Consider the following 22,677-nt stretch of genomic DNA (forward strand, 5'->3'; position numbering starts at 1 on the left):
CAAAAACAATACAAAAAACAAAATACAAATATATAAATGGCAATTAAATTCAAGTCATGGAAATGATGACAGAATACTTGGAATTATTTAATACTTCGCCTAAAATCACATAAATGTGTTCATTTTATTTCCATGGCCGAAAAATTGTCCATTTTTTTTTTCTTGTTCTAAGCATTTAATCAAGTTTGTATGGTCATGTCCGGATTTGAAAGTGGATTGGTTTGCAAGACGAATTTTCTACAAAATAAAACAAAAACATGTGAAAAGTAATGAACGACTTAATGTTAGTAAAGGAAAGGATATTGTGTTGCCATAATACAAATTACCTTTCAACTCGGGCAAGGAATAAGAAGCATACAAATGCGTTTGCAAAATGAACTGTACCGGCCACGGCTGCATACGCTGCAGGTGCAGTTAGAATAACATCCATAGCAGCGTTACCGCAATTTTGAATTTGCGATACTTTCGCTAAAGAGCTTTCAATTACCAAACCAGCAATGACATTATAACCAATTGTCTAAAATAGTTACCATAAATAAATACAAAGAAATTATCTTATTTTGAAAATGTTTTGCAAAATAGTTGAATTATAAATTGATTTAGGGGAGGACGAGGAGTAGATATCGCCAAGTGAAGAATAGTGAATTTTTGTCGATATTGTGAGATAAAATAGCATTTCGTTACAATTTATAATTCAAAGAGATCGTTGAGGTCCCAAACTCCTGAAACGTGTGCTCGATCGATAAAACGGCAACCTTGCCTGCAGCTGGAAAATTCTCTTCATTTCTTGAAAGTAGCGTGTAATGCTGTCCATTCTTCATGTTTTATTATTTTATATTACTGTAGGATGTTTTTTTTTTTTTTCTTATCCGAAGTACGTACATCCCCTCAGTTAAATTTGATTGCTAAAAATGTGTTTTTTTTTTCCTTGTCTCGTTCGCATCACCAGTCGCGAGACTGGTTATTTCTTGGTTCTTGGTCCTCATACATTTATAGTTAATAAGTTAGAGTTGCAATGCGATCACCAGATCTAGCAATTTTGAACTTTGTGTACATTGTGTACATTCTGTTTGTAGCGTAAGACTTACCACATTTTTGGTTGGCTCTGAAAAGTACGAAATATAAAGGTAAAGGTATACTTACTGTAGGATCCGCACCAAAGTTACAATCCGGGAAAGGCATAGCACACGCAATAACGAACACAAACACACAATCTGGTATTAAAATAGACCAAATTAATGATAAATGATGGCCAAGTTCATTGGTTACTTCAAAGCCGGCGATACAATGAGAATCGTAAACTCCTTTTAGAGCCAAATGATCGGATAATTCTAGAAACTACGGAAAAATATGCTTATTATGGTAAATTAATTACAAGAAATTTAATTTAATTTACCGCACATCCGGCAAACAATCCCAAACTTATAGATTTCATGATTAGGTTCGGTAGTACAGGCCATAACGAAGGCATGACTTAATTTTTCTTTTATTTGCTTAATTTATATGGCTTTATATAATATTTAATATTAATTAATAAAATGAAATGCAATCGAAAAGCCTTTCTTTTCCAAAATGACTTGAAAATGATCTGTGTAAAAAATCCTTCAAAAGTGGATGACAGTATCCAGAATATTTGATTTAAAAAAAAGCATTGGTATCAAAACAACATTGTATTCAAGGGGATAGCATGAAAAGATCCAAAAATTCCATATATTTAATAGTATTGTAGTATTTTACAACCTGTACTGCATATCTTACAAGCCTGGAATCTTGGAAAAAGAGCAAAGCAGTGACAATCTCGTCCTGTATACTTTTATCCAAGCTAATTATCCTCTTCTGAAGCTATGTGAATAGATTTGCGCTGCAAAAATTTCGCCATCAAGTATGTTCTCTATTGTACGATCACGCTACATAACCTAGATTTATCCTTGAATAGGCTGAGAAGTATATATTTAACCATATAAGTTCACTAACGAACGGACAGATAGGCTGAGAATCATTTTTTTGAATCAGTCTATATAATAAAAGATGCGTCCATCTTAAGCCCTTTCCCCTTGTCATATACGTCCTCACAAACTCAATATACGCTGTACTATAAGTTATAAATAGACTCAATTTTTATATTTCTGAAAACGGAGATATTTGCATCGTACTCTTGGCGTGTACTTCAGTCAATTTTCAATACCAACTTCCGTGCAAGATCTACTAATGTTTTTGCCATATTTGAAACCGATGCGATTAGGAAAATGGTCACCACAGACATCACGCGAACGGGCAGAGGGACATTTTGAGATGGTCTCAGAATTTATATCTAAACAAGAATATATATATACTTTACAAGGTCTCCGAGCCAAGGCTATCAAATCCGCATACTCGGGTTGAGTCCGCCATATGATCAATCATGCTTTAATTACGTTTAATGTGTGGTCATCTAACTATATTGAGTGCTTTAGTCTTTAAAGTATAACACAATTACCAATCGACATAATTAAATGCCTCTCAGCCTGAAGCCATTCCCTTCATTTTCCTCTGCCCTCAACCCTTTTGACTGTTGACCATAGTATAGGTATAGTCGGGCGTCAGATATCTATATATCGTACATTGCTTATGTTTGCAACCATGATATAGGATTCTTCAACTGGTAGTGTTATTTAAATCAATGCTAAATGCTTGATAGCATCAGTCTCCCTTCGAAAAAGATCAACCGTTATCCTTCGGTGGTATTTTCGGAAAAGCTATCATCAAACTCCAACTCGTTATGATGGCTTGCAAAGGCCTAAATGCAAAAGAGGCCCCAGGACACTCCATGATTTTGTTGGATGTTTGGCAGAGGTAAGTGAATAAATCATTTATCTCAATATTGCTAGTTATGAATCAATTCTAGGATCGGGACAATTAATTTTTAAGGTTGAATCTGCAAAAACTCAAAACCGAATCATAGTTTAAGAGGAAAGCAAACAATTAATGAATTTTTGGTAAATAGAAAACTTGACTGCGGCCCCCGCATTGACAGTGTTTCTGTTAAAGTTTGTCCTGCGTTCCGAAAACTGTACAATTTAAATCTATATTTGCCGCTAAACGGTTAAACGTATCATTGCACGTTCCCACCTAATGACGCATTTGAAGTATTGCATTGTATTGTATAGTCTTTGGTAGGTGCCCAAGGTATCGCTCAGTTACGCTTCAAAGTATTATTAACCGAATAACACGTTTTGTTTGTAGCGAAAAACTTAGATACTCTAACTTAGGCTTGGGCGACCACAAAAAACAATACAATGCAATAAAATAGTTCACGTGCGTCATAAGGTGGGAACACGCAATGGTAAGTTTAACCTTTTTTGTTCTTCCTCGTTCATGCTTTCTTAAAATTCTCCATGCCCGTCTTTCTAAAATTCAGATTACTTATCTCTCTACGTCTACAAAATCGCTCAAACTCGATCCCAAAGCCTTTTAATTGAACGACTGCGTTTCCCTATGCTGAATAGAGACTTTCTCGTATTAATACCACGCTTGTCTAACTCAATAGCCGAATGGTCTGTTACTGTTCGTCTTGCTATAGAATTCTATGGCTTTATGGTTGCTTAATAAACACCACGGAACTTTAAATTTTACTTAACGAGAGTGAAAATGGAAACGAAAAAAAGGGGAAATGAAGATTTGAAGTCATAGTCGCGATCTTAAGATAATCGCGAGAACTGACAAAAGTGAACGAATCAATTTCGCTACTTAAGGTGTTGAAGAGCGTATCTACTAGAAAATCTAATTATACGTCTAATCATCGGTGTTGTATTCAGAAAATATAGGAACATTTAGATTGTCGTACAACTCGTCATTCGTCAATGGATAGCAATTATGTTATAAGGAAAACCATTTAAATTTTTTAAAGCAATTTATTTACTAATATTTTAATTAACATTAAATACTCAACAGCAAAGCCAACAATGACAACAGAATAATAAAAGTTTTGAAATCGCATTGATAACGTGTAAGGGAACAATAGTGGCCATCGCGCAAATCGTTTTCTTCATGTTGCACTCCTTACCGTTATCAGTAAGGAAGAGATAAATTTGGATTAGAATTCGAAGTCCGCATGATATAAATACTTCTGCAAGAACGGAAGAATGTATTACAAATGAAACATTATTATTAACAACATCATAGTATAATTACAAAATGAGTGAACATTTTAATGCAAAAATTTGTTGAAAATAAAAGCGATTTACGTTTTAGGAAGCTGGGCGGAAATATTCCCCCAATAATTCGTATGTGTCTAAAAATGCAAATCAAACGTCAGACGCAAGTATATCCATTTTTTCTTTCCCATCTAACGGTCGGTTTGCCTTTTTTGACTTTCGATATTCTTCAAGTTACACAAATATAGCGAAAAGTTTAAAATTTCAAATGTATAGTTTTTTATTAAATTTCATCGATTAAATCGGAGAATGTCTCGGCATAATTCTTCTCTCAATATTATTTAACGAATTCAAAAATACTTTCATTAATGGAAAACTTTTAGGCAAACTTCGATACGAAAATAATTGCCAGAGAATTTTAGAAGACAGACTCGTCAATTTAACCCTAAGCCATATATAGCTATCAATAATGGCAAAACTTTCGTCTATCTACTTCAAGTGAGTTTTCCCTCTGCTTTTTAAACGTCGTTTAAGAAGAGAGCAAAAGCAATCTTTTGTTTTTGCATTTGATTAGGAATGTGGAAATTTTCAGTCTGAAAATAGGAATGGGGACGTTTCCTTCTATTTCAAAATTTCTTTGCTACAAGTCAGATTAGTAAGAATATCAATCAATCAATCAATCAATATTCAATGTATGAATTCTTGGTTTTTTGCTTAAAGCAAGTTAGGAATCCTTCATGCAAACGATGAATGCCATATATAGACACTTGCACCCAAAATAAAGTCAATATCTGTTGTCGATTTTCTTGGTTATTAGTAAAAACACTTTGAAAATTCTCTTTCCTTTCCATGTCATATACTATGAATTTTTATATATGCCAAGTCTCAATATTCAATTATCCTAAATTTTTGGAACAAATGACAAGCGAATAGTTGAACATGGCTAAAACGAGAGAAAAACAATATTAAGGGGATGCCTAGGAAAACATTCTGGAAGTATGTATTCCGGAATTTTGCTAACAGAATAACTTTACGTGTGTGTGTGTCAAGCGCTTAAATAAATTTTGAAATTTACAAAAATCTCCGCAACATAGTAAGAGGAGACATTTGAGTCGCAAGTTCCCCTTATAAGAGTATAAAAGACTTTGCAACGCTTTTTCATCCCTTAATTCTGTTTAATCTTGATCATCATCTTGTTGGGTAAAACAAATGCATAAAACTTACCTCTCAACTCTCGCGAGAAATACGACACTTAAAAAAGCATTAGCATAATGAAGTGTACCGACAAGCGATACAGTAGCCGCTGGCTGTAATAAGATCACTTCCATAGCCTGGTTGCCGCAATCTTTAATTAACGTCACTTTTGATAAAGAGGAATGTGCTATCAATCCGGCTAAGATATTGTAAACAATCGTCTAAGAAGAAAAATCATTTTATGACTCGATTATGTTGTTTGCTCTTTAACGCAAAATATTTTCATTTAATTTAAATTACACATGAGTTGCAAGTCGACAAAAAATATATATATAGACTCGTTTCTCTTCACGCAACATCGAACCAAGTTATTAGGTAAGGGTTATATCTTTAGAAAAAAAAAAAAAAAAAAACCAATGTTTGTAGATATCATCCGAAGGAGAAATGACCAAAAATTTGAATTTTACTTTGTAACCGACCAAATCTAAAGTCCAAATTTAAGTTTAACTGATATTTCGAAAATAATTTTCAAGTTTTTAAAAGTATTTATGTATTGCCGTGTATAACAACTAAATGTTAATATAAATGAGTTATGCCCTTTTCATAATAATGCTATAACCCCTACGCTTATTAACGATCAACTAACGAGTTTGAAAAGTAAAATTTTCTAAATTTTGAATATGATTTTGCAATTTTTCTACAAATATTTACTTACCGTAGGTTCGGAGCCAAAGTTGCAATTACGTACAGGAATCGCTAATAAAATTGTAGCGGCGTATACACAATCTGGTATCATAACCATAAAAAGTAATAACCAATGATGGCCAACTTCTTCGGTTATTTCATTGCCCACAATGCAAGAAGAATTAAAGACAGATTTTAAAGCTTGCATATCCGTTACTTCAAAGAACTGTATAAATATATACATATATATATTATATATTTATATATTTATATATATATATATATATATATATTTATATATAGAAATATATATTTAAGTGCATGAAAACTTCAAATTTTTTTTTTTTTTTTTTGACTTACAATCGATCCGCAAAATAAACCGCAACTTATAACTTTTAATATGATATGAGGCATTTCCGGCCAAAGGCTATGTAGTGTTGGCATGATCCGATGTTTCCTCGCTTCTCTATTTCGCTTCAATATGTCGCAAAGGTTCTTGTAAATTTAGTTATTAGAATAAAGACAATTTTTCCTCATCTTTTCCCGAGGCTTGACAATAGAATTACATAAAAATATTTATATCTTTCATTCAATGACATAAAATTTCAAAGTGTTAAAAAAACAAACCAATTAATAATATCTCAATTTTAGACCCCTGCAAATTTATTCTTTTTAAAAAAAAAAAAAAAAAAAAAAAAAAAAAAAAATGGAAGAAAACACAATTCCTTTCTTAATCGAATGGCGCTTGGCCGCGTTAAGAATTAATGCTAAACCGTGTTTTAGACAATATTTAGATATATATATATATAAAAAATAAATAAATATTATTTCATACAAATATACATTTATTTTTTTATTAAATGTTTGCTAAACGAAAATGTTTACCATTTTGTGTAAAATTATCTGCTCTTGCAAGCTGTTAGCGGGCAGGCGACGTTAGAAGAGATTTCGAGGGCTTACGAACTAAACCTAAAGTTCTAATTGCAGCTTTTAAACTTTACGATTTAAAAAAAAAGTCGCTTGCGACCGAATCTTTTATACCCATTACCGCCGTCCTACAAAATATTGAAAAAAATAATGTAAATTTGCATATTTCATAACATTGGATGGCCGTGGTTGATTTTTGACATTCATGCAAGATAATTTTATGAAGATGTGTGCGGGGCGTATCTGTAGTAATTCATGAGCAACGAGCAAAAGACACGGAAAGTAACGGCGTTCTTAGTTGTGGTCGTATAGATCTATGGGCGTTGTAAGCGTATTCGTTGGTTTGCTTGCGCCATTTTCAAACTCTTTTGCAAATTGGTAGGTGATATCTTCTTTTTTTTTTGCGAAAGGAAGAATGCGGACGGAGAGATGGACAGACTAACAGGCGGACATGCTTAGGTGTATTCAAAATTTGTAACTGCCTAAGAATTTATACACTTTATGGATGTTTTCAAGCTTGCTGTTGCGCGTTATGAAGGTATTGAAAAAAAAAAAACTGATATTGATACTGTATAACATTGGTTAGGCGTGGTCAATTTGCAAATTTATCTGCTGTGGCTGATGAGTAATAACCAAAAAAACCCATTTTTTATTGCTTTTGAAAAATAGAGGTTTGTTCAGGTTAGATCCTACAACAGACACTACACAGACGGACAGACGGAAATGTTCAAAACGATTCAAAATTTGCTGCTGATCAAGAATGCATATGCTTTTTGTGGGGGCGTGTTGACAAATGCATATCTCTTTACCCTTCGGTGCTGGGTATAATAAAAATGAAATGAGTGATTTTTTTATTAATTGTGGACTGTGACCCATCGTATTAGTCGAATTAATCTGCCGACCATGACACGGAACAATTTAAGACAAACATTGGTTTTTTTTTCTTTTTGTTTTGAGCTCGTAATCGCGGTTCTCCCAAACAAATATATATATCAATCATTATTTCTATAAACCCTGCGAAGGATGGATACATGAAGATACATATACAACGTTTCACTTCTTCGTTCGATTATTGCAATTCAATTATGCTTGCCCTCCACAAATACTCTGCTCATCTGATCGTCCAAAAACAATCAAACAATAGAAGATTTCCTTCTAACATTCTTTGTTAATTCTGTTAATCTGTTAAGTTGCTTTCGGCAGTAGAACGTGGCGTAGGGCTACTTGAGTTAATGGCGCCGGTAGATACTGCATCATATATCTATGATTTGAACATTCTAATTGGTTTCCTAGAAAATCGCATAGAATTCATGCATCTTATCGCATAACAGTTTCAAATCGCAAGCAAATTCAATAATAGTAAAAAATTTCCATGTAATAGAAACAATTCCATTATATCTATCTTCTCTTTCTGTTTTTATTTTATAAATGCAAATCTGTTTTCTTCTTCTAGTTTATTTAATAAATAAATAAACAAAATTTTAAATCAAATCATAAATGTTTACAAGCTGGAAATTATTTTCAATAAGCGATTGTCTGCTTTTCACCTATCTAATTGGATAGCCACTGACTCTGCTATCAACCATATGTGGCTCGCTCCATGGTGAATAGACTCCTTAAAAAATGTAAAAAAAAAAAAAAAAAATTAGAAAAAAATTATTGGCACAAGATGTCTTCTATATTGAGTTTTGGGAATAAGAAAGTGTCCTCTCTCTCTCTCATATGTGAGGGTAAAAAAGAAAACAAAAAATGTAAAGATGATATGAAGCTGAGAAAAATTGTTGAATAACATCCAAAGTAATGAATGGGATAAATGAACCGTATGCGAAAAGACACACATTGATGAAATCACAACGATATTTATTGCAATGTAATAATACAATGCCTCGAATAACTTACCTTTCAACTACCGGTAGAAATATGAGGCATACACCGGCGTTAACAAAATGCAAAATACCTATTAGTGATCCATTTGACTTTGGAACAGTTAATATCGTTGCCATAGCTACGTTACCGCAATCTTCAATTATCGACATTTTTGATAAGGAAAGTTGAGCCAAAAGTCCAGCGAGAACGTTATATACGATAGTCTAAAATATTAAGAAACTCAATTACAAGCAAACAATAGCACAAAGAGTATTGACCGTTGGTTCGGCGCTGAAGCTGCAGGCATTAAATGGTAACGACGCTAAAATACAAAATGCATAAATGCAATCTGGTATGAAAATCATTCGTAAGAATAATAAATGAAATCCGATCTCGTCAGTCACGTGATTACCAATAATACAATACGATTCATAAACGGACGCGATAGCTGCGATATCTATTGAGGCCATTATCTATAAAAATAAGCATTAATACAAGAGACTAAATATGTACGCATGTAAACGTTGATGTAAAATAATTTTGTTTCGCCGATAAACTTACAACCGCTCCTGCGAAACATACCAACGATATTGCCTTCAATACGATATTCGGTAAAGTTGGCATTTCGAAGAATTCTTATGTGAAATAAAAACGAAAAGTTTTTTATTTTTTTTTTTTTTAAATTTATACTGAGATACAAAGCAGAAAAAGACACTTGCTTATGCGATTTGCTTGCGTCAAATTTTAATTCTCTTTTCCTTATTTTCTCAATCGTGATTGCTTCTTTTGTTGTTGTTATTGTTGTTGTTGCTGTTGTTGTTGTTGCTTTTTTGAGTAAAATTTTTGACAGCAATTTGAAAATGAAATCAAAAATCAGCAAACTTTAAATGCCAAAACTGAATTTCCAATTGAAGCTCATTGCCTTGCACAGCTTCGTTGTAGAGATCTGCTCGATACTTGGCCACTTTTTATTTAGGTGATTTCCAAACAAGAATACAGCAAGTTAGAGAGTACCCGGTGAACGTTTACTAGCTTTAACGAGTAAATTACTACATCTTATTGGCTTGTCTATGATTTGGTAAGCGGACTGTCGGTAGATGACCAAGCTACACTTTAAATCGTTAGATATCCCAAGCTTTTCAAAGGGTAGTCAGTACACTGGAATAAATTTTTAAGACATGCCAGCACAGTTGCAAATTGCTTTTATAACTGCTTACACAGAAAATACCGGCAAGATAGTACTCATAAAAAACATTTCTCTATAACATCGTCTCCGGCCGTATCGCTTACGTACTTCAATTGTCAAACGATTTACTTGAACTATATATCGTAAGTTTGCTATTATCATATTCTGCCTCGCATAGTTCGCATTGTATGAAAATTTCCGACAGACTGTGTGGTATTACATAAAATAGAATCATACAGAGGTGACCCTTCTTCGCAGTAAAAATTTTCCACGGTACATATTATATGGTTTCACGTGTTTGGATCATGCATATATATATATATATACCTGATTGGTATTAAATTCTGAATCGATGCATGAAGCATGTCCCTCCGTTCTTCGTATTTTTTGCTTTTTATACCATATAAATTTTCGCCGCACCCACTCAATACTATGGAGTATGACAATTTCCGGTGATGGATATAAAAGATTCAGCGACGGCTGATTATAAATTTTTTAATTGTTTACTATTGCACTGCTCTTATTGCAGATCCTAAAAGAATCTTTTATTACTCGCGATTAGTTTCGTAGTACCAACCAAACAGCCAACTAAAAACATAACGTGTTGGTTCGCCGCCTGAACAGGTTTGGTGTTATAGTTGACATTGAAAATTTGAGAGAACTCGTATTGTAGATTGCCAAGCGGTGTAATATTAGGGCGACGTATTCGGATTTACGGTATTGCTACTATTTAGCTAACGGGAAGAAGAGTTTCATTAAATATTCCTCAAAACAAAGAAAATCACTGCGTATTTTACGTAGTTGTTTGGGCGTTGTTCGCGTTTTCTTTGAAAAGTATGGGTCAGTTTCAAATGCTTTCGGGAACGGGAGAACATTTACCACAGATACTACATAGTTGGACAGATGGGCAGATGAACATGCTTACGTGCATTCCGAATTTTAAACTGGCCAAGATTTTATATACTTTATAGGGTATTTGAAGCTTGTTTCTGCCCGTTCAAGTTTATGAGTAATGAGTAAAAATGCAATTGTTTATTCCCTTGAAAAAACAGAGATGTCTTTCAGTTTACGTAGTAGTGTAGGCGTGTCATTCGGCCGACCGATCGATTGACCGACCATAGTCAAACCAAACCTATGCTCAAGAACTTCTCAATCTTTCTGCCAAATTTGAAGTTAATAGCTTCACTCTTGCCGTCACGAGAAGGTTTAAAATAGAGATTGCGTATACTTTGTGGGATCTCTGAAGCTTGCTTCGGGGCGTTGCAAACGTTTTCATAAAATTAATATATCTGTCATCCTTCGATGATGGCAAATAAAAATACAGACAACAAATCGAGTTGGAAGGCAAAGAATGCGAGACAAGAGAAAAGAAGAAATTGGGCAAACTTTATCATATATATGTTAGATATAATCCTTATAAGATCTTAAGCGTTATAATGACAAGTCAAACCGCTTGAAGAATTAGATTAAACACTGAATTACACTGAAACCTAACCTTTTGTGACATAATGATTTTTGCAATACCCGAGTACATCACTTCGACCATTAGCAATATATTGTCTTCTTTTTTCCCCTTTCATCGAAAAAATTAACAATATTAGCTGTGATCATCAAGGGAGAAAGAAAGATTATTATAAAGGAATTATTTATTCTTTAATGCATACAGTCATGATACATATTCTAACTTATGCGTATTTATGTGTATTATTTATATATAGTTGTAAGTCCTTACAGGCTCTCAATCCGGAATAGACGACATTAATCTTCTAGGTAATGAAAAAGTTCTAAAAAAAAATATGCAGAAAACCCGATTATTCCATTGTGTAGCAATAAAAGAAGAGTAAAATTATAAAATCAAAAGCAATTTATGCTTGAACTGATGCATGCCTTGAAAGTAACATTAAGACCCTTTCATGAAATTAAAATGAGAAAAAGCAAGACGTACAGCAGATGGCTGTGGGAATGCGCCAATTGCATCCACCGCTCGTTTCTTTCTATCAAAATTTGAATGCACTAAAATTTTCTAATTTTTTTAATGACCACACACAAAACTCAGAAATGCGTATCGAAGACTTCACAAAACCTTTGATACGAGTATAAGGAAACACGAAACATAGCACACGTAGTCTTATATCATTTCAAACACCTTTTGTCGGTACTCGATGTGAATCGCAAAAAATTGCTCTGATATGCTGACATCAGTTGAAATTCCACTTATAAGAGATAGGAGTCGAATGAGCTCGAAATCATAATTGTTGTCATTATTTGAAATGTATATGAAAAATACCTTACCTTTCCATTTTCGGTAAAAATACAATACATATGATTCCAGGGACCAAGTGCAATAAGGCGGCGAAGAGTCCAAGACTCGCTGGTACACCCAAAATTGTACTCATAGCTTCATTGCCACAATTTTCTATCGCACCAACTCTCGCTATAGACGCAAATATCAAAAAACCCCCAACAAGATTGTATCCTGAAGCCTTGAATGTAAAGATAGTCTATTATTAATTACATAGAACACGAGACACGACTAGCAATGATAGACTGACAGAAATTCTATTTATATGTTTAATATGCAGTATGCTTTTCTACCTTCCATTTAATACTGTTTCGGATAAAAATTCTATTTACCGTTGGATCAGCGCCAAAATCGGAAAGCGGATTCGGTATGGATGCGAGAGTGCAAAGAGCGTAAAGCATATCTGGAATCATGAGGCACTGAAGAATTGTTATATGATGTCCGATTTCATTAGTCACTTCGAAACCAGCGATACAATGAGAATCAAAGACTCCTGTTAAGCTGGTATTGTCCAAGAATTCCATACCCTACATTTTAAATTATATAAACGTGAGAACGTTACGTATGCACATTTACCGATGTGAACTCACAAAGGCTCCAAGAAAACAAGCAAAACTAACACCTTTTAAGACGATTAGCGGTAGTTCCGGCCAACGGGCCATTTTCGTTTATTCTCTTTTTCTTTTTTCTTAATTTAACGATTCTATGAAAATTGAAAAATATTTCTTAGCGTTGACTACTTCTCTCATTTATCTTAAAAATCGATTCGAGATTATTTGCAATTCGATACAAAGTGAATTTTTTAACTTTTTCAAAATTGACAATAAATCAAAATACAATAGATTGCAACGCAATTTTCATGACATACACGCAAGCCAGTCAAAAATAGAAAATTCACAAATCTTTTATTAGCTTATTTTAAAAGAGAGCGGAAAAATTTACAATCTGTAACAGCTACTGCTTTCACTTTCCCAAAGGAATAATGAACGACTATTACAGTACCATGTACAGTAGCCCAATAAAGTCTACATGCAAAGCGAAAACTTAAGATTTCTCTTATTAAGAACTGCATTTGTGAGGTGAGGGCAGAAAAATACAAAAACCTTATATTAAATAATAATTCAAGATTTTTTTTCGACTTGGAAAAAATTCATCAGCGAAAGATGTACGTAACCTCAAAAAAACTATGTCACCAAAGAGTGTACGTACATACAGTTTATTTCACAGGTAATTCAATATTCTTTTCGTGGATAAAATTAAAAAACTAATATTTTATTGGACCACCTTTAGCTTCTAGTACTGCTTGTATATGTCTTGGCATTGAAGAAATTCATGCATCTGCACCAAATTTGTTCCACTCTCATTAAGGCCTTCGATTCCCAACTCATGACGTATATTTCCAAATGCATTCAAATACGATGCTTAGGGGCGATACAAAACAGCTCCTCCTTTGCATTGAGTGTTGTATGTTTCGGATCGTCTTCCTGCTGGTAGTCTATATATTTTCCACGTATCGCTTTTTCCTAAGTCAAAAGAAAATCTTGAATTATTATTATTATTATCAATTTAGATAGAGAATCTAAGACTAAGACTACAATCTTAAAATCTCACTTGATATAAGTTTTTGTGTTTTAAAAAATATATTTTTTACCCTCAACCCATAAATGCGGGTTTTGATAAGAGAAATCATAATTTTTCTTTACTGTATGGAGACTTTATTGGTCTACTGTTTACAACAACAAGAACTACAAAAAAAATACTTGAATCTTCCGATTTTATATTCATTAGATTGTCGTTACTGAGAGGTTTGGGTTTGTTAAGTTAGTAAAATATGTTGACAGCAGAGTTCTTCACATTTAAGGGACTCGAAATTGATTGAGTTTCACAGAGTCAGCTCTCAGTTTACCCAGAGTGCAAAAGATGAAATACTGAAAAATCTTTTTTTTTTTCTTTTTTTTTTATTGCAGCAAATATCTAAAAATCGTTTTTGGTTAATTTCTCTCTACAACGATGTTAGGATCTTTCACACCTCTCAAGCACCTCGAATATCAAATTTTGAATTAACATCTAGCCTTTGTTTGTTTGCATGATTGTTAACAATATTTAAATAGTCCCGCTTTCGCAATCTGTTGCTTCGGCTCCTCTAACTGTGGACGACGTCATGAAAAAGTTGAACCTTCAAAGATACCTTGGAAGCAAATCCGCAAAACTATCAATAGCAGTATTTCCTTGTTAATCCTCATCTAGTTCTTCCGCTATATCCAACAAATATTAACAAAATCAAAACATTTCCAAGAATTCGCTTCGGTCAGATAATTGCAACACACCAATAGAGCCCCTCCGCTCCAAACTGCAATTGGGTACAAATTTTTACTATATAGCACCTAATTAATGACTACCCACACTTTTCTTTTATTAGAAGACTCGCATTCGAATCAATTTACTCTACGAACATACCGATATCATTAATATTTTACTTTATTAAATTTTTGTTAACCTTAACCTTTTCTTTTCCGAAACAAAGCCTATAGCCTGTGTTGCTAGTAATGAATATTTATTTTCTTTTAAGCATGTAAGCATTTATTTCATTGGTCCAAGAAAAATTATGATATAATTATAATAATAATGCTATGCGCGCTATCGAGCAAAAAAAAAAAAAAACATACAATCTTTAGCAAAAGTATATGTTGTTGTTATAAGTTCTTTGTTAGGTATAAATATATTTTAAAATATTTAAAAAGATACGTTTTAAAATCTTCATATTGTAGTGTACATAAGCGTAATACATACAAGAATATATATACGAGTGAACGTCAAAAAACGTACTAACCTACCACAATAAAAAAAACAGTAAGCAAGTCATCGAACCAAGTCGTCGGATTGGACAATATCCTAAAGCACCACATGTGACCCATTTAACTTCAATAATTGATATTTGCTAAGTCATTCAAGTACATTTTTCAAATCGCAATACGTGATTAACGCCAAACGTTAATAGCAGATTTTTGATAAGCAATCTAAATCACTTGACACGATGCACTTCAAATCACTTCTATCAAATTGCATATCTGTATATTGTTTTGTAATTGGGTCATTAATACTTTAATGTTAGATTTGAGTATGCAAGAAATTTGCATATGAGACCTCATTGTCCCGATAATGATCAGCATTCTTAATACAATGATCAGTACGTAGATACGCTTATTTCATAGTCCGAGCGTGCAACGGTTCTATCTGCATATGTAACTGGCATCGCCTTGACGGGACAAGGACAATGCTATTACAATATTCTTACTTTTGTACGGCTTTGCGTGCGTACTTTTGCTGAGCCTTTATTTCCTCGCAATTCATCTTCAGTCTTGTCCCGAACTTAACCGAATTCAGTGTATATCACAATTACGGTAAATGTAAATTAATCAGTAAATTGCCCGCTTTATGTTGTCAATTATTTTTTTAAAAGGAGATCAAAACTTAATTCGCGAACCTCAAATATCTAGAGCTCTTTTTCCCGATGCACTAATAGATTCAGAGCTTTGCACCAGTATCAAATAAAGTCATCCCTTATTTGTTGCTACGATCTTTCGATAATAAATACATTTTTTCTTATCGTTCGCGTTCACTTTTATTGAGATGTGACATTGCGTTCATCGCTCATGCGCTCATACACATTTTAATGCATACTATAACTATCTACTACTAGCATAGGAATAGCATAACTACTGAGAGTACGTGAGATATGCTATTGCGATTTCTGCGCTTTACCTATTATAGTGATTTTGATAATTTCATTGGAAGGTGGTGTGAACCAATAACTTTCGCCTGGCAAAGTCCACCAAAATCCTTCTTTAGGCGGCACCATAAAGCAGCGTAGCCAACGATTTAGCCAAATGATATGCTCACCTTTACGCAAAAGGGCGAATGTAACCAGACAAGGTATTAAATGCAGTGCACCCAATGCTATTAGCAAATCGGATGCATCAACAATTACACGTAAGTATGGTAAACCACAGTCTTGAACGTAAATTTTTGCGTATATGCCGCTTCTGAGCAGAATTGCAGACATAAATATATTATAACCGATGCACTAAGTAATAAAAAATGATAAATATATTAATAAAAAATTTACGAAACATATTTAAAAAAAAAAAGATCCTAATTTACTTACAAAAGGGTCATTATATAGACGATAGAGAGGAAATAGACCAAGGGCACCCATAAAATAATCCGAAATCATAGTGACTGAGCCATATACAAGGATTTCTTCAATCACCTGAGAATTCTCAAAGAACTTAATGCAAATCATTTCACGTTGACTGTAAATCATTCGGAACACATCCTGCTCTATATGCTATAAACATAATGCTTCGAAACCTTTTCATCAAAACTTTACCAATCGTCAACATATTTCCTTACCGCAACGGTTAAATAAAAAGTTGCTAAACCGATTCGTATTATTAAACTAAATAAACCAGAGTAACCAATATTCTTTGAGCAATAATTTACAAACACTTCCCGAAATTTTTCGAAATCCATTTTATGCCCTTATTTTGAAATTGACAAAATACACGAACTCGTAAATTCCAATAATTTCGCCATTTTAACGACAGTTATCATTATTTCAAAATTTTACATCTTTCGTTCATTTTCATTCGTTACCAGATTTCAGATTCCAGAGTTTCCGTCAAAGTCTGGAGGGTAACCATCTGTATAAAGGTAGCTTACGTTTTCGTTTCTCGACTAGTTTTCTATCACGTATGCGATAGCATTGTCAAATGAAGCGAAGATTAAAGAGCTCATGTTTTCCTTTAATATTGATTCTTTAGAATTGCATTTCTTAGAGAAAAGAGCTGCAAAATAAAAACAAAATAATTAGCTAAACTAAAAACCATAGCGAATTAAGTAAAGCATAGCAATTCTTCTTATTGGACTAAAAAAAAAAAAAAAAAAAAACGGTTAAGCCATAGAAAGTTTAAAGTCTTTTTGTGTCTCTTCGATTAGATCTTCGTATTAATAGTAATCATGGTTGGTTGATTTTTCAGTTCGCAAATTTTAAAATGTGGCCCGCGGAAAATAAGTAATCAACGCGTATAAGTTGTTAGGGGAATCCCTATCATCCTTATGGTGTCAAACTAAACGTACGCAAACACGAAAAGGCGTAAATCTATCGTCTCAAGAAATATAACAATTGCTAGGTTCACCAATTTAAAAAGTGAGCTGAAAGCTAACTGCGGTCGACTCTCTTTCTCTCAGTCAGGAAGGGTCCATTTCCTTCCCATCAAATTTGCGATTTTGTTTTAATGCAGCCTAGCTAATCTTAACCTTTCTTTAATACCACCTAGCGGACCTTAACTAAAGCCGAATTACTATCCCATAAATAGGCATTGATCTAGTAATTCTTAAAGTATCATTCAAGATGTTCATCTTTTTATACCCTACACCAATTGTCGTGCAAGTGTATATTAAGTTTGTGGGGATGTATGCAATTCCCATAGGTACTTGAGATAAACTCGCCTAGGCTTGTTTGTCCGTCTATATGTCCTGTTTTCTTGTGTTCAACCTAGGCCGCAATTATTGAGATAATTTGATTGGAATTTTTGAAATTTGGTATGAAAAACGATTGAGGAAGTTTCGGATTAGACCACATTTTCGACCATTTACCGTGCATTGTCGAATTTTGAAAATATGAATAACTATAGGACGGTGTATGACATTTAATGATGGACCGTGATTCACTGTAGTGTTTTTATTAGCCTTTTATGAGAAACTCTTGCCACACTTTGCTCTTCAAGAGCAAACTAACACATCAGAGAAAGCTAGATGTGGTGATTCTGATGGATGCTGTGGTGTACTTATATAGAAAGTACTGTAAAAGTAAAAGTACAATAAACTCAGCACTTTCACCACATATTGTTTCATTTCAATTACGGTCCGCTCAACAATGTATCACATTACGACTGTTTGCACAGGAACATATTACATGCAGCAATGTTATATGACGTACATTATTGAAAGAAATGATCTAATTAGCAATTATTTTATTTAAATTAAACTTATTGCTAAATAAACACATTTGTAAAGAACACGCAAGCACATAGCTTTAAGCTATTGTAAGAAACTTAAAAAATTTGTATAAAAACGCAAGTCGAAAAGAATGAACTGTCATTTACATTCCATCAACTAAATGATTAGCGCATCATAGCGCACTATTGATCTGAGCTACGAACTACTGCTGAGGACTGGGTTGCCAATAGTTGTCATTCGCTCCGACGGCCGTGTAAAGAGTCCAGTTTGTATCTTTAGTTTTGTCGACCATCCCATAGAAATTAACATATTTTGGGGTTCGCGTTATCGGGGTATCCTTCCTTGACAGACATTTCTATGTTAAAATTGAAAATGACAGATCCAATATATATGAAATTGAAGCTGGAGTTCCACGGGGAAATATTCCAAGTCCAATACGTTATGCAATTTTCACTTCAGATTTTCCGATCGCTGATAATATTTCAACTGCGATGTACGCTAATGATACAGCAATCCCATTACCTACAAAATCTTCTCATTCTTCTTCAAAAATTTCCCTTTTGTTGAACACGTGGAATATTAAAACAAATGCCGAAAAGCCTACGCACATTACGTTTACGGCAAATTCATTACTTTTAAATGGCAATAATATCTCTATCCAAAACTCTATAAAATATCTTGGCTTACATATTGACCAAAGATTAGCATGGAAAAATCCCATGAAAGCTGAACGCCAGCAATTTAACTTAAAAATCAAAATCTAAAAAATAAATGCCTCCCAGAGCACGACGACCTGGACTTTCCATTCATCAAAAATTTAATTCAGCGCATTTCGTGAAAATATCTTATCAGACTTTTCACGTAGGTCCCTTGGGAATATCTGCTCTGGATGAATCTAATGACCATCCCCCATTTATTGAACATTCCATTGACACATTAATTGAATTTTGTTCATTAATTTATTTGAATAATTTTTTTAGATTTATTTAATTTCTTTTTATTTATTTAAACACTATATCTAAAATGTATTATTATATTGTCTCTTTTAGGGACAATGACTCCTCCTATTTTTCTCATCTTCATATAACATTTATTTTTTCAACTCCTTGGATAGATTGTAAATTATATATGCAATTAAAAAAAAAAAAAAAAAAAAGTTTTACAATTGATAACGAATCAACTAAGACCTCAGTACACTTTTTATACCCTCGACTGCAACGTAGGGCTATACTCAGTTCTTTTGCTTGCATAATGCATGCAACACCCAAACGGAAACTTCAGAGACTCTATAAAGTGTACATATTCTTTATTAACGTGAAATTCTGAAGTGATTTAGCCACGCCTGTCCGTCTAAATGAACACAGTAGGCACCGCGATTACGTTTTTCTGGATAATACCAATGATATGGGTATCAAATAAACGAACTTTGAGAGTAGAATGCGAAACACATAGTGCTGCATATGCGAATATCGGCCTCCATCGAATATAAATTTCTTACTTGTTTTTGTTTTATACCCTGCGTCCGCAACCGTGAATTTGACGTTCATTATAGAATTTTCAATTGAAATTTCATTGAGCTGATCTAAGAATTGTCTTCAGACCGCATTTATATATAATTTGACTTTAAAATCGATTAAACCCTTACACTTGAAAAGTTTTAAGTGCTATTATAATATTTTATTTGTAATAATCAGTGAGCGATTGTGACAAAAAGATAATCACTAAATTACGTATTGTAATAAAATTTTTTGTGCAGTAATTGGTACAAGTGTTTGAAAAGTTGATTGTAGAGTAGAAAAAGCTTCTTCTTTTTTATTTTGTTTTAATTTTCACATAATTAAAAGAAATTGAGAACTTCCACTTGTAAATATGACAACAAAAAGAAGTAAACAACGAACTCTGATAATGCTCTTCACTCAAGCCTGGATCTACAAGTAGTAAAAGAAATTCTCCAATCATCCGAATTAAACTCTTCCTTGGGAATGTAAAAGCGTATGCGATTCCTTTTCCGAATAATATTCATATACATTTAGTAATGAAGTTTGAGTTGAAATTTAAGTTAATTTTTCGTTTCGTTTTTAGTTATTTGAAATTTTTAACCGTTTATCTGACGGCAAGTTCAAAAGCATCGGAGCCGAATTATAAATAAACTTACGAGCTTTAAAACTTAAATTCATATTATTGCTCATTCCACTTGATTTTGAAATTAAATTAAATTGAATGTAGATAATTGGCAACAATATGCATTTAAGGGTTAAAAAAAGTTACATCGACATTTGCTACCTTAAATTTTCGGAAAAAAGACAAGCATGGAGAAATGTTGAATCGACTTGAATTCCGAGGCTGATATATGTATATATATATATATGCATATATAGCGAAGTTTTCGATTCGTATTTTTAAATTTTGCAAACTGAATGACGAAACTAGTGTATCATCATTTTACATTAATGAACATAACAATAGCTGAACTGTGAAAAGCAATTATCACTATTTTATGTAATAGGAAGACGTAATGATGCGATCTCCGCCGCTAGATGATGCTTATAACGGCGCAGGGGCAATAAACTCAAAAACGCATATAAAACTTGTGAGAAAACATTTTCCATTGTATATAAGAATTATTTACGTATTTGTTTATTTATTTAAACAATCAAAATATAAAATTATACAAGTCAGGATAATTTTCCATCAAATCTAAATTGTTTATAGTCCAAACAATTGACTTTTTCAAGCCAAATTTCATATTATTATAATATCTATTACGAAGAATTTGCAAAAGAAAATATATTTTTGAAATCTGTATTCATCAATCTCGACTCGGAAAATTGACCACGCCTACCTAGAGTTATAGTGTTTTTTACAATACCTTTATTAGGCGCAAAAGCAAGTTTCGAAAACCTCGTAAAATATATAAATAGTGGCTACTTACAGATTCGGAATACACTTAAACATATCCGTCCGCTAGTCCGTATGTTGATCTGTCCATCTGCCCGCCTGCCCAGCTAAGTAGTGTCTGTGATAAACATTCTCCCATTTAGAAAAAAGAAAGCTGTCGCCTACAAATCAAAAGCAAAACAGTTTGAACATGGCCCAAGCAGGTCAAAGGCCAAACAAACCTATGAACACGCTTGCTTTCTGTGTCTTTTGCTCGTCTCTCACAAACTAGACACATATATAAAATAAATTTCCAGAAAATTGATCTACAAAAGGAGAAATATTCAACCAAGAGGGCTACGTGCTGTCATTTTTGAAAAATACGAGCAATAGAGTAAATTCTGATTCATGTCCAGGTTTGGCTTTAATGCATCCAACATTGAAGAATGGCCACTTGTTCGATTCGTCATTCGGTTTGCAATACACAAAAATCCGAGTCAGAAATGGTAAAAAAGAGAAGAGATGAATGCTCGATCAATGTAAGATGTCGGTTAAGCTACTTCTGTTTCTCTCTCTCTCTCTCATTTCATCCGTCGTCTGCATCTTAAATTTGGGGATAATACTACGGAAGGCCAACTGATGCGTCCATAGTCAATAAAAAATATTTCGCAAAGTTCATGCATTCGTTTAAGATATTGGCTATCATAAATACACCATAAGTCGAATATAACTTTTCCCGCTTTATGATTTTGAGTATCGTAATAATAGGTCGATATAAAGACATTGACGGCGATTCTTATTATCGACCAATAGCATACGTATTTTGCAGGATTTCTGATATGTGGTAAAGAAAGGGCAATGATAAAGTTGCTGTACGTTAGTAAAGGCAGAACTATTTCTTAATTCGCATCACATGTAGAATAAGTATTTCATTGTTTATGTAGATTTAAAATACATATGAGTGAAGGGAAAGTTCGAAGCTATAAGAGCTACGGAAGAGATTCGCTTGAAGCGAATGCACGCAGTACAATCTAACGTAAATGTTTGCCCTGCAATAATATAATTCTTTGGGAGAGTAAGCGACGATGCACGAGATCGGTCGATAAAATTACATTTCCATTGATTCGCAGCTTAGATGCTATTTGATAGACGCAAAATTCATGCCTTATTCTGTGTATTAAACAAACTATTTGTTGTAATGCTCGCACATACTTTCTTATATATACATTATCTATTTTTATCTTACCATAGCCGCAATAAACCATGACGCAAGACATACGCACAATATCTTCTTCGTTAAGTAAGTTTGATGTAACATAAAATATCCCCAAGGAGGACGAGTGTATGTTCTACAAAACACATTTATTTTTAGACTCCATTTAAAGACAAATCATATTTACTCGTACGTCTATATCCGTTCTTTGTTTTCCGATTTTAGTTGAAAATTAACATCGATTAAGTTCACTTAATCTTGGAGGAGAAAATAC

The sequence above is a fragment of the Glossina fuscipes genome, unplaced genomic scaffold (assembly GCF_014805625.2).
Source record: "Glossina fuscipes isolate IAEA_lab_2018 unplaced genomic scaffold, Yale_Gfus_2 0, whole genome shotgun sequence".
NCBI classification, from domain to species: domain Eukaryota; kingdom Metazoa; phylum Arthropoda; class Insecta; order Diptera; family Glossinidae; genus Glossina; species Glossina fuscipes.